This window comes from Anser brachyrhynchus (genome assembly GCF_964034855.1).
Source record: "Anser brachyrhynchus genome assembly, chromosome: 3".
Lineage (NCBI taxonomy): Eukaryota > Metazoa > Chordata > Aves > Anseriformes > Anatidae > Anser > Anser brachyrhynchus.
In genome coordinates this window covers 22,936,834-22,947,820 of record NC_137696.1, presented here as the reverse complement: position 1 = coordinate 22,947,820, position 10,987 = coordinate 22,936,834, and the positions used below count along the sequence as shown (strand labels likewise).

Genomic DNA, 10,987 nt, shown 5'->3' with positions numbered 1-10,987 from the left:
CGGGGGCTCCTCCACGGGCTGCAGCGTGGAGATCTGCTCCGTGTGGGACCCGTGGGCTGCAGGGGGACAGCCTGCTCCACCAGGGGCCTCTCCACAGGCCACAGGGGAACTGCTGCTGCGTGCCTGGAGCACCTCCTGCCCTCCATCTTAACTTATCTTGGTGTATGCAGGACTGTTTCTCACTGCTCTCTCTCTCTCAGATGCTGGAGTGCAGCAGTTATTTTTCTCTTTCTTAAATCTGCTCTCACAGAGGCACAACCAATGTCACTCATTGGGTCAGCTCTGAACAGTGGTGGGTCCCTTTTGGAGCCGTCTGGAGTCAGCTTTGACACAAGGCAGCTTCTGGACTCTTCTTTCAGAGGCCACCCTTGCAGACCCCTGCTACTAAAACTTGTCATATAAACCCAACACAGATGCAAATTAAACAGCAGCAGGAAGAATGGTTTACCACACGGGAATAAAGTGAACCAGCCAGGCCTGTCTTTGAAAGATTGGAAGAGCTTTATCCCTTGCTTGTTCTGCCTACATCTCAAATTATGACAGCATGCTCATGCAGAAATGCGTGGAATTCTCCATGCTCAGCACAGTGAGTAAGACATATTTCACAATTAATGCTGACCTGACGCAAGTTAGGTGGCATTACAAAGGAACTTAGAACTGGCGTGCAAATTCAGTACATCTCTAGATAAAAGAGCGTCCTCAAAGAAAGACATCTCAAATATATCTCTTTTCTGAGGAAGGTAAAGATTACCTTTCTTTTAGAAAAAAAAGTATGGACTTAACCACAAATTTAATAGTTAATTTGCATAGATTCCTGGAAATGTCAGTATTGACTACATATTTTAGACAAAACTTTTTGAGGCTAGTACCTTGTTAAAGCCACATTTTTGCATCACCTAACACATCCAGTCTTCATCCAGTTCTCAGACAAGAAAGTCTCATGTTTGGCCTTTCCATTTCAGATATATTGTGTCTATGCATGGTCTGTGCCATGGCAATGAAGTAAAAATGTGTCTTCCTTGGGGAATTTTTTCTTAACCTTTTAAGTTCAAATTTAGCAAATCACCTTTGGTGTCAACAGATGAAGGTAAGGGATATAATTGTCCCACTATATAGAGCAGGGAAGTTTGGAACTAGCAGATCAACAGTAATATTCACCAGCTGTAGAGCTGAACCCCTATACACATTTGTAGCAGACCATTGATCCAGTGTCCTTTACAACTTCACAAAACCTGCACCTCCAACCAGCTTTGAAGTAGGTCCTTCAGTGTGGATTTAAGTACCCACTTCAGACTACTAGTTAGCTAAAAACGTTGGACAAAACAAGCAATTAACATGGCTGAAATCAAAGCTCAGGGCTGTTTGTTCATTAGTCCTGTAAGTTATGCTATGACTAGAGGGCATTTATGAGAATAAACAAACTATTATATTGTAAGAATAAATGAACTATTTAATCCTTAAACCTTGTCCAAATATACTTCTGCACTAATGCAGCCTTGCAGCAAATACATCATAAAGAATGCATTGTATTATTTTTCAGTCAAGAAAGTTGTTGAAGCATGTGCTTACCAAAGCAGAAGAAACCCCCCCACAATTCAGGTGGAAACAGTTAAAGACCTGCTGCTCCACCTGGACTGTCACAAGTCCATGGGGCCAGATGGGATCCACCCAAGGGTGCTGAGGGAGTTGGCGGATGTGATTGCTGGGGTGCTTTCCATCATCTGTCAGCGCTCACGGTCATCCGGAGAGGTCCCAGATGGCTGGAGACTTGCTAAGGTGACGCCCATCTATAAGAAGGGCCGTAAGGAGGACCCGGGGAACTACAGGCCTGTCAGCCTGACCTCGATGCCAGGAAAGGTGATGGAACAGCTCATCTTGAGTGCAATCACACAGCATATGTGGGACAACCAGGGGATCAGGCCCAGTCAGCACAGGTTCATGAAAGGCAAGTCCTGCCTGACCAACCTCATCTCCTTCTATGACTGGGTGACCCACCTGGTGGATGAGGGAAAGCCTGTTGACGTAGTCTCTTCAGCAAGGCCTTTGACACGGTCTCCCACAGTATTCTCCTGGAGAAGCTGGCAGGCCATGGCTTGGGCAGGTACGCTCTTTGCTGGGTTAAAAACTGGCTGGATGGCCGGGCCCAGAGAGTGGTGGTGAATGGACTGAAATCCAGCTGGTGACCAGTCACCTGTGGTGCTCCCCAGGGGTCGGTGTTGGGGCCCATCCTCTTTAATATCTTCATTGATTATTTGGACGAAGGAATTGAGTGCACCCTCAGTATGTTTGCAGACAACACCAAGTTGGGGGGAAGTGTTGATCTGCCGGAGGGTAGAAAGGCCCTGCAGAGGGACCTGGACAGGTTGGGTCGATGGGCAGAGGCCAATGGGATGAGGTTCAACTCGGCCAAGTGCCGGGTCCTGCACTTTGGTCACAACAACCCCATGCAGCGCTACAGGCTTGGGGCAGAGTGGCTGGAAAGCTGTGCAGAGGAAAAGGATCTGGGGGTGCTGGTTGATGCTCGCCTGAACATGAGCCAGCAGTGTGCCCAGGTGGCCAAGAAGGCCCACGGCATCCTGGCTTGTATCAGGAATAGTGTAGCCAGCAGGAGCAGGGAGGTGATTGTCCCCTTGTATTCTGCTCTGGTGAGGCTGCACCTCGAGTGCTGTGTTCAGCTTTGGGCCCCTCACTACAAGAAGGACATCGAGGCCCTGGAGCGCATCCAGAGAAGGGCTACGAAGCTGGTGAGGGGCCTGGGACACAAGTCCTGTGAGGAGCGCCTGAGGGAACTGGGGGTGTTTGGTCCGGAGAAGAGGAGGTTCAGAGGAGACCTCATTGCTCTCTGCAGCTACCTGAAAGGAAGCTGTGGGGAGCTGGGGGTCAGCCTCTTCTCACAGGTAACTACTGATAGGACTAGAGGGAATGCCCTCGAGTTGTGCCAGGGGAGGTTTAGGTCAGAAATTAGGAGAAAAAACATAAAGCCCTGAAGAGAAGGCTCTGGGGAGACCTTATAGCAGCCTTTGAGTACCTAAAGGGGGCCTACAAGAAGGCTGGAGAGGGACTCTGTCAGGGGGAAATGATAGAACAGGGGATAATGGCTTTAAAATAAAAGAGGGTAGATTTAAATTAGATAAAAGGAAGAAATTCTTTATTACAGCGGTGGTAAAGCACTGGACAAGGTTGAAGCTGTGGATGCCCCATCCCTGGAGGTGCTCAAGGCCAGGCTGGATGGGGCTTTGGGCAGCCTGGTCTGGTGGGAGGTGTCCCTGCCCATGGCAGGGGGTTGGAACTGGATGATTCTTGAGGGTCCCTTCCAAACCAAACCATCATGTGATTTAATGTAGTAGTTGCTACTTTGAGATGCTACATATCCGGAATAATTCTTCAGGAATGCATTCTGCAGTGTTTTTAAGTCAATGCTTAGAAAAACACCTCACGTCCAAAAGAACACTTCTTGGACACAGAACCCCCAAAACCAGTGCTGCTCCTTTATTTTATTATTTATCTGGTTCCTGCTAAGCACACAGCCCTCCGCGCCGTCTCTGGGTATCAACCAACCCCATTACTCCTGCCCTGTGCGGGGAACCACCACCCCCCGAGCCCCGTGAGGCGAGGGCTGAGCACGCCGCCCTCCTCCCCCTCCGCAGGGCAGGCCTGACGGGGGATTTTCCTCTCTCGCGGGCAGATCCCGCCCAGCCCAGCCCAGCCCGCCTCCGCCCGCCCGCGGGCTGCGGGCGCGGAGCGGCGACAGCGGGGCCGGGCCGTGCCACACGCGCCTCACGCCTCGCGCGGCACCGCCGCCACCGCCGCACGGACCTCACGAGCCTCACGTCCCCCTGCAGCCGCCACGCGCACCGCCCTCCCCGCCCCTCATTGGCCCGCGCCCCGCCCGGGCCCTCCTGCCATTGGTGGGAGCGCGCGGCGCACGGGCTCGGCACGCTCCTCGGCGGCCCTTCCGCGGCGGGCAGGGCGTGGGCAGCGGCGGAGCCAATGGGAGCGCGGCGGGGGCGGGGCTCGCGGCCGGGCCTGGGCAGGGGGCGGCTCGTGAGGTAAACAGGCGCGCGGGCCCGGCCGGGAGCGGGCTGAGGGGAGCGGGCCGAGGGGGCGGCGGGCCGCGGCCGGGTGAGCGCTGAGGGAGCCGGGCTGAGGGGTGATGGGGAGGGGAAGGGAAGGGAAGGGAAGGGAGGAAGGGGAGAGGGGAGAGGAAAGGAAAGGAAGGGGAAGGGGAAGGGGAGAGGGGAAGGGACCTGCGTGGTTTGTGCCCCGCGTGGCTTGTGCCCCTCAGAGCCCGTCTGCCAGGTGTCCGCCTTACCCTGGGCAATCACTGGAAAAATGCTCAGCCTTCGGCCGTGCTGCATAAATTTGCTGGTCTAGCCTTATTTTCCTTTTCCTCCGGGAATGTTCCTGCTCGAGGATGGTCATAGAATAAATATTAGCTTTCCCGAGCTTGTTTGCGGCTGAAATGGAGGAGGAGAAAAATAACATGAGACTTCAAGCCTTGGTAATGTATCCGAGGGAATAATCATACTTTTCACGGACTTGTGGAGCCTCTGTAACAAAGTCATCAGGGATTAATGGGCTGGTGCATAGTTCTAAACAGGCTCTGAGCAAGCAGACTATAAATAACTGCAGATATAAAAGTTTGGCTGGTATTCGCAGTTCCTGACCATCCGAACTTCTGCAGAACTGTTACATAATGGCACTATTTCTGATATCCCACCCTGGTCAGATTGCATCCAGCAAGAATGCAGGTGGGGAACTTTTTTTTTGCAGTCCTTCTGGGTAATGCAAATCCAAACTTCTCAGTAAGCTGTATGGAAAAATAAAGAAGTTAGAAAGCTGCATTTTATAAAAACGAAGCAGACTTTTACTTAGCGTTTAAGCAAAAAGAAATGTAAAAGGATACAAAAGATTTCTATTTTAATAACCTACAGTATACTTTTTCTGTAAAGAATTAGTCTAATAACTTTTGGCATTTATTTCCTCGGTTGCTCGTCCTTAGATTGCTTCGCTAAGCTGGGTATGTTCCTTGAGCATATGCAAAATGATTCTTAGCACGAGGTGCAGAAAGATAATGGTCAAAATCAATAGCAGATTGATCAGTGACTTCAGAAGGGGTTCAGAAATTGCTCTGAGTCAAAGGCTAAAAGCAGATAGGTATCCGTCATTTAAAGAGAGTGTGGGGGTCTTGCATTTTTGTGCCATGATATAAGTACTTTGTCTTGCACGTTTGTGCCATGTCATAAGTGCTTCATCTCTCATTTTTACCTAGATAGAAAAAAGTCTAGCTGTGGCTCATGTGCTTACCCATCTGCTTGCTGTTAGACCTGAGGACTTGAAGTATTTACAAAATGCAGGAATTTCTTTGCTGTTAGCAATGACCTTAGTAGCCTTAAATAAGATATGCTTAAAATAAGCAGTTGTATATTGGTCAGTCTTAATCAACTGGGGGGGGGGAAAGGGGGAATAGGCGACCTCCTGAGTGTCTCCTTTTTAAAAATAAAGTGGTGTGATAAGTAGAAGAAAAGGTCAGAAGATGTGGAGAATTCCCTTACGTGTTTACCATCTGAGTGTTGATCGCCTTGTTTCATTGCTGTCAAGGACAATTCTGCGCTGGGCAATGCAGCTCTGGTTGTTTCATTTGTGATATTTAGAGCAGGTTAATAATAGCTCGTATGGAATCTTTGCAGCAGGAACAGAGCTTGTTTTGGCTTCTAGTCCTCCAACAGTCCTTGTACAGGCAAGTGGTGGACTGTTGTTTCACACCTTGTTTGTCAAGTTACATTATGTTTCTAGAAAGTGAAAGGGAAGAGGGGTAGTAGCTTAAGGCTTAGTTTCTAACTTTCCTTATGTTTAACTGCTTGGCTGGTGAATGAACTTATTTGTAGGCAAAGAATTTTTTATTTTTTCTGTGCTTTTAAAAATTGTTTTAATATGGAAACTAGGGGTGGTGCGTTCATCATGTTCTTTTATCTTGTGTGTCATGGTATATTCTGGATTGGTTCCGCTGACTTGCTAAACACATCTCAGTGTTGTACAGATGGTAGCTTATACTTATGAAGTTCTATTACCGTGTTTGTTTCGCCCCTACAATTTATTTTTTTGTGTGTGTGTAGATTAGATCTTCATGTAGCTTCTTTATTGCTGCTTAGATCTCCTTTTTCACCAATTACACAGTGGATTTTTGGGCATGCTGATTAAATGTACTGTAAAAACACTTAGTATTCTGAAATGTCACAGTGCTCAGCAAGAGAGTAATCGGGACTGGGAAAGAGGTAATTGGGTAGTAAGTAAAATGAGTGTTTCTTTCACAGAACTCTTCTAAAATTAGGCGTCATAAATTTTGTTACATATCGAAGTGTTGTACATATCACTATCACTATGGGAAGTTTGGGGTTTTCAGAGGCTTTCAAGTTGTGTGAAGCTTTGACTTTTCTAGTCAGGAAAAACAGTATGTTGATTCTGTATTGTATGGAATATGATCTCACAAAATCTGTGCAGTGAGAGCACAAATAATCCTAGATTGTAGATCGTGTATTATCATCGTGTATTATCTTTGAGAGCTTGCAGATTAGGCCTAGTGGTGAGTTATGAGCTGTATAGAGCTCACTGCGCTGATTTACCGTAGTGTCAGAGGTATCCCTCCGTATGATCACTAGTAGCTTAACTAAACAACTTGCCTGAGGACTGTGGCAGAGCTGTTATGTAGATGCTGATAGGCCATGCCCCCTTTCAGCACTGGGGTCACAGAACGGTGGAGGCTGGAAGGGACCTCTGGAGTTCGTCGGGTCCTACCGCCCTGCTCAAGCAGGGGCACCTAAAGCCCATTACACAGGACTATGTCCAGGCAGCTTCTGAAGACCTCCAAGGAGGGAGACTCCACAGCCTCGGGTGCCAGTGCTCGGTCACCTGCACAGTCGAGAAGTGCTTCCTAATGTTTAGATGGAACCTCCTGTGTTCAGTTCTCCGCCCGTTGCCTCTTCTCCTGTCACTGAGCACCACTGAAAAGAGGTTATCTCTGCCTTCTTTGCACCTATATATCAGGCATTTATACACATTTATAAAATCCCTCCTAAGCCTCCTCTTCTCCAGGCTGAACACTCCCAGCTCTCTCAGCCTCTCCCCGTAGGACAGGCGGTTACTCTCCAGGTGCAGGACTTTGCAATTCTCCTTGTTGAACTTTGTGAGATCCTTGTGAGCACACCTTTTCAGCCTGTCCGGGTCCTGCAGGATGGCAGCATGACCTTCTGGTGAGTCAGTCCTTCCCCAGAGTTTTGTGTCCTCTGCAAATATAGAGGGGGGGCACTCTATCATATTGTCCAGGTTGTTAATGAAGGTGTTAAACAGGACTGGACCCAGTATTGACCCCTGGGGTACTCCACTTGTTACTGGCCCCCAACTAGATGTGCCACTGGCCACTACCCCCTGGGCCCATCTGTTCAGCCAGTTTTTGATCCAACTCCCTGCCTGCTCATCCAGCCCATACATCAACAGCTTCTCTATGGCTGTCTTATGGGGGACAGTGTCAAAAGCCTTACTGACGTCTAGGAAGGCATTATCCACTGCTCTCCTGGCACCCATCATCTGGTCATTTCAGTGCAGAACCTTACCAGGTTGGTCGAGCATAACTTCCCCCTGGTGAATGCATGCTGACTACACCTGGTGATTTTCTTCGTTTGTCTGGAAATGGTTTCATCACCTTTGCTTCCCTAAGGATTTTAAACTCCACCATTTCATGGTCACTGCAGCTGTGGCTGCCTTTGGCCTTCACATTCCCAACAAACACTTCCTTTTTAGTGAGAATTAGATCAATTCATGCCTTCTTGCAGCAGTCTCCTTTGCCTCTTCTTGCATCCTATAATTTTTTTCTTCTTACAGAAAGATTCTGACACAGCCAGAACAAGAAACATTACCAGCTCCTTAGCTATGTGAGCTAAGGGGGCTATGAATAGACTAGTATGTGTTGTAAGTTACTAAATTTGAACATAACCCTGGTCTCCTGGGCAATGTTGAAAGGCATGGGATCTGCATAGATATGCACACCTCCAGGATCAATAGTGGGAGGCCGAGGTGTTTGACCTGCTGTTCACAGTGATAACAGGGGTTATGTTCGGTGTGCAAGTCTGTGCCAGCCATAGATGAAAATGCGTAGTACCTCGTGCTGACTTTTTAAGTAGTGACTTAAGACATAGCGTGCGTGGTTCTGTCTCTGTCTGCAAAAAGGATTATAAGAAAAAGGTCATCTTATACCCGAGGAAGATAGATTTATAGTAAAGTTATAGGGTGTGTCTAGTTTTCCAAGAAGGTTATGATTCTAATCAGATTTTTTTTATACCTTTGCTTGTTCATCATTTAATCCTTCAGATGTGTCTGTTAACAATATGTTGGTAAGATGCTGGCTATGAATCCTAGTTTCATTTTGCTCTATAGTGTTTTGTTGTTTTAAGTACACTTGAATTCTAGACCGTATGCTGTAAGGGGCGGTTTGCTTAGGAGAGAGCACTATTTCTCTTCCCAGCTCTGGCACTGACATGTTGTGTAACTTTGGGTAAATTACTTGCTGACTTCCCTGTGTAATAGAGAACTTAGAAAACAGTCCCATTTCTGTAGCTCTTTGCGATGTACTAGTGAAGACTTGATACCTCTTTAAATGCAAGAGGAAAAGCTTTCATTTTCTCAAGAATATGGTCTTAAGTAATGGTGTGTTTTATTTGAAAGGAATCTCACTTGTTTGCGAGATGGAGCTTTTTATTGCTTTCCAGTTTCCAAATTGCATTCTGTGTGCTTTAAGAAAAGTAAAACTTGAAATAAAAACAATTACAAAATGATAGTGTGTGTAGAAAAACAAAACAAAAAAAAACAACCCACAACTGCCAACTGATAGCCTCCCTCCTTCCTACTTGGCATTCAAGTTCAGAGCACGAGCTCCGCAGGGAGCCCTGTCGGTTGCCTGTGTGAAGCCTCACGCTATGAAGCCGTGCAGATCCCTGTGTATCAGGCAGGGCACCGAATGCAGTGGTCTCTTCTCTCCTAACTGATAAAGTGACTCGGAGAGCATAAAGCTACTCTGCAAACATGGACAGAGAGGTTTGTCATGTTTGTTTTCTGTTTGAAGTGCAAACATTTGGATTTGATCAGTAGAGCTTTAGTGTAACATTCTTGTAAATGCTCCAGGTTAGAGCTCTTGTACTGTGGAAAATTCGGTTTTTGAAGGGATGCTGTATAACAACACTGACAGAGGGATGTCTTGGAACTTGTTAACTGTGTCAATTGTGGTTTTGTCCAAGTTTGCCATAAAAACAAAAGTGTAAATTCAGCTTCTACTAGTTCAGTGTGTTAAATATATGCTTCAAATATGACATCTGCCCAAATCTAATGTTAACTTGTGTGTTTCAGTCATGCTCCATTTTTGTTTTAATGAACAATTGTCCATGCTGCTGGATAAAGGAGCCACATGCATAAAAACCAACTTTTTTCACAGTATTTTTGAGAATTATTCACATGATTAAAGCTACACTTGTGCTTACAGCTTTTGAGCTATATAGAGGATTATTATAAGTAGTGTCCAGTGCATAAAAAGGAGGGAAAAGCAACAACAAAACCCAGTAGCTTTGTGTGGCTGGAACTGAGTCAACTGTGGATGAAGATGACAGGCCCGCAGTAGCCCTCCGCTAGGGTTAATGGTCGGGATTAATGTGATTATTTGTGAAATTAATTCACGAGGAATAGATCATGTGAGGACTGCTGCTTTTGGTTGTATTACCTTGGTGGAGGAAGAGGGGACTGTAAATGCTGCTTTGCATCAGTGCTGGTTGAAATGGGGATTGGAAGAAACAGCCTCATAATTCCAGGATCAAAGGATAGTGGAGTAAAGTGTGTCACTTCTTACATCCAGAAACCCGCCTTTCTGAAAGGAAAAATGGTGAATGATGGGTAGTGGCTTGATAGCCCCTGCTTTGGAGAGTTTATACTCCAGTTAGAAAACCAAACTAGTGTCACCACAGCCACGATGCAACAGAGCAAGAAAAAGTGTGAAAATGGCATAAATCTTTCCTTGCCTGGATAGTGTATTTTAAAGACCTTAGAATGAGGTAAATGAAACTTTTTTTTTTTTTTCAGTCCCCCAATTGCAAATACTTATTTTATTGGAGCAGGAGCAGAACCCAGTCTTGGAGAAAAGTGAGTGAGTTTTAGCTTTAAAATCAAAACAAATCAGATCTACATCAGTGTAGTGGGAAACGTGTGCCTGGGGCAGAATTTATTAGTGTATTGTATCGAGACTATTATAGGGGAAGTGAACTGTAATGAGGGAATGCACTCTTTTGCTAGGATCTTAATTGTGAATGCATTATTTCTACATTTCTGTCACTTGCCAGAAGCGGTTATGAAGCCTTGTGAATTCTGGTGGAAAGATGCATTTGTCTGCCAGGCAGTCCACTTCTATCAGTGCACGTACTGCTGTTAAAATGATTAGAGAGTAAACAAGTTCTGCCTGCCTTTCAAAGGTGTTTGTCTTGAATTGCATTGGAAAACTTTCTGTGCAAGGGTAGTTTTAAAGTTGCTTTCAGAGACTTGAATTTAGTTTAAGGAGGCTTGAATCAAAGCCACGGGGCAGAAGTCTAATAATTGAACTCTTAGTTCTGTTGCAGGTCAGATCTTTAAACAAATTTCCTTTGAAGTGGAAAGGTACGTGAGATGCAAGGAGAGAGAAGAATGAAGGGATAAGCAAGGCATATCTTCAGTGTAGTTTAAAGGAAAGAGATAAGTTACAGAGCATCTTAATGAATAACACTTGTTTTGAAGTTACTGTAGACTGCTGCTTAGCTTAGGGCCATGGAAAAAGTGTGCTGAGTACCTGGTCGCTTGTATCTTGTTTGTGGTTGTGGGTTTTTAAAACGTTTTATTACATCTATTTTTTTTTAATTTCATATTGTTGCCACAGCTACTTTAGCGTTCGTGGTGTGGGTGGTTTTAACACTGATTCCAA

The 10,987-nt window shown here is 46.1% G+C and overlaps 1 protein-coding gene across 4 annotated transcripts in view; it reads left to right on the top strand.

Moving 5' to 3' along the window:
* Positions 1–3,907: 3,907 nt before the first annotated feature.
* The window catches only part of COQ8A (coenzyme Q8A), a 39,514-nt gene continuing 32,434 nt past the window's right edge, over positions 3,908–10,987 (top strand). Inside the window, exon 1 of one of the 4 annotated variants that reach the window (XM_080587664.1) lies at positions 3,908–4,049. The gene's annotated coding sequence lies outside the window, so the exon portion shown is untranslated. Of the gene's footprint in view, positions 4,123–10,987 lie in introns of all 4 variants that reach the window. The other 3 variants (XM_080587663.1, XM_080587666.1, XM_080587665.1) reach the window with 3 other exon arrangements.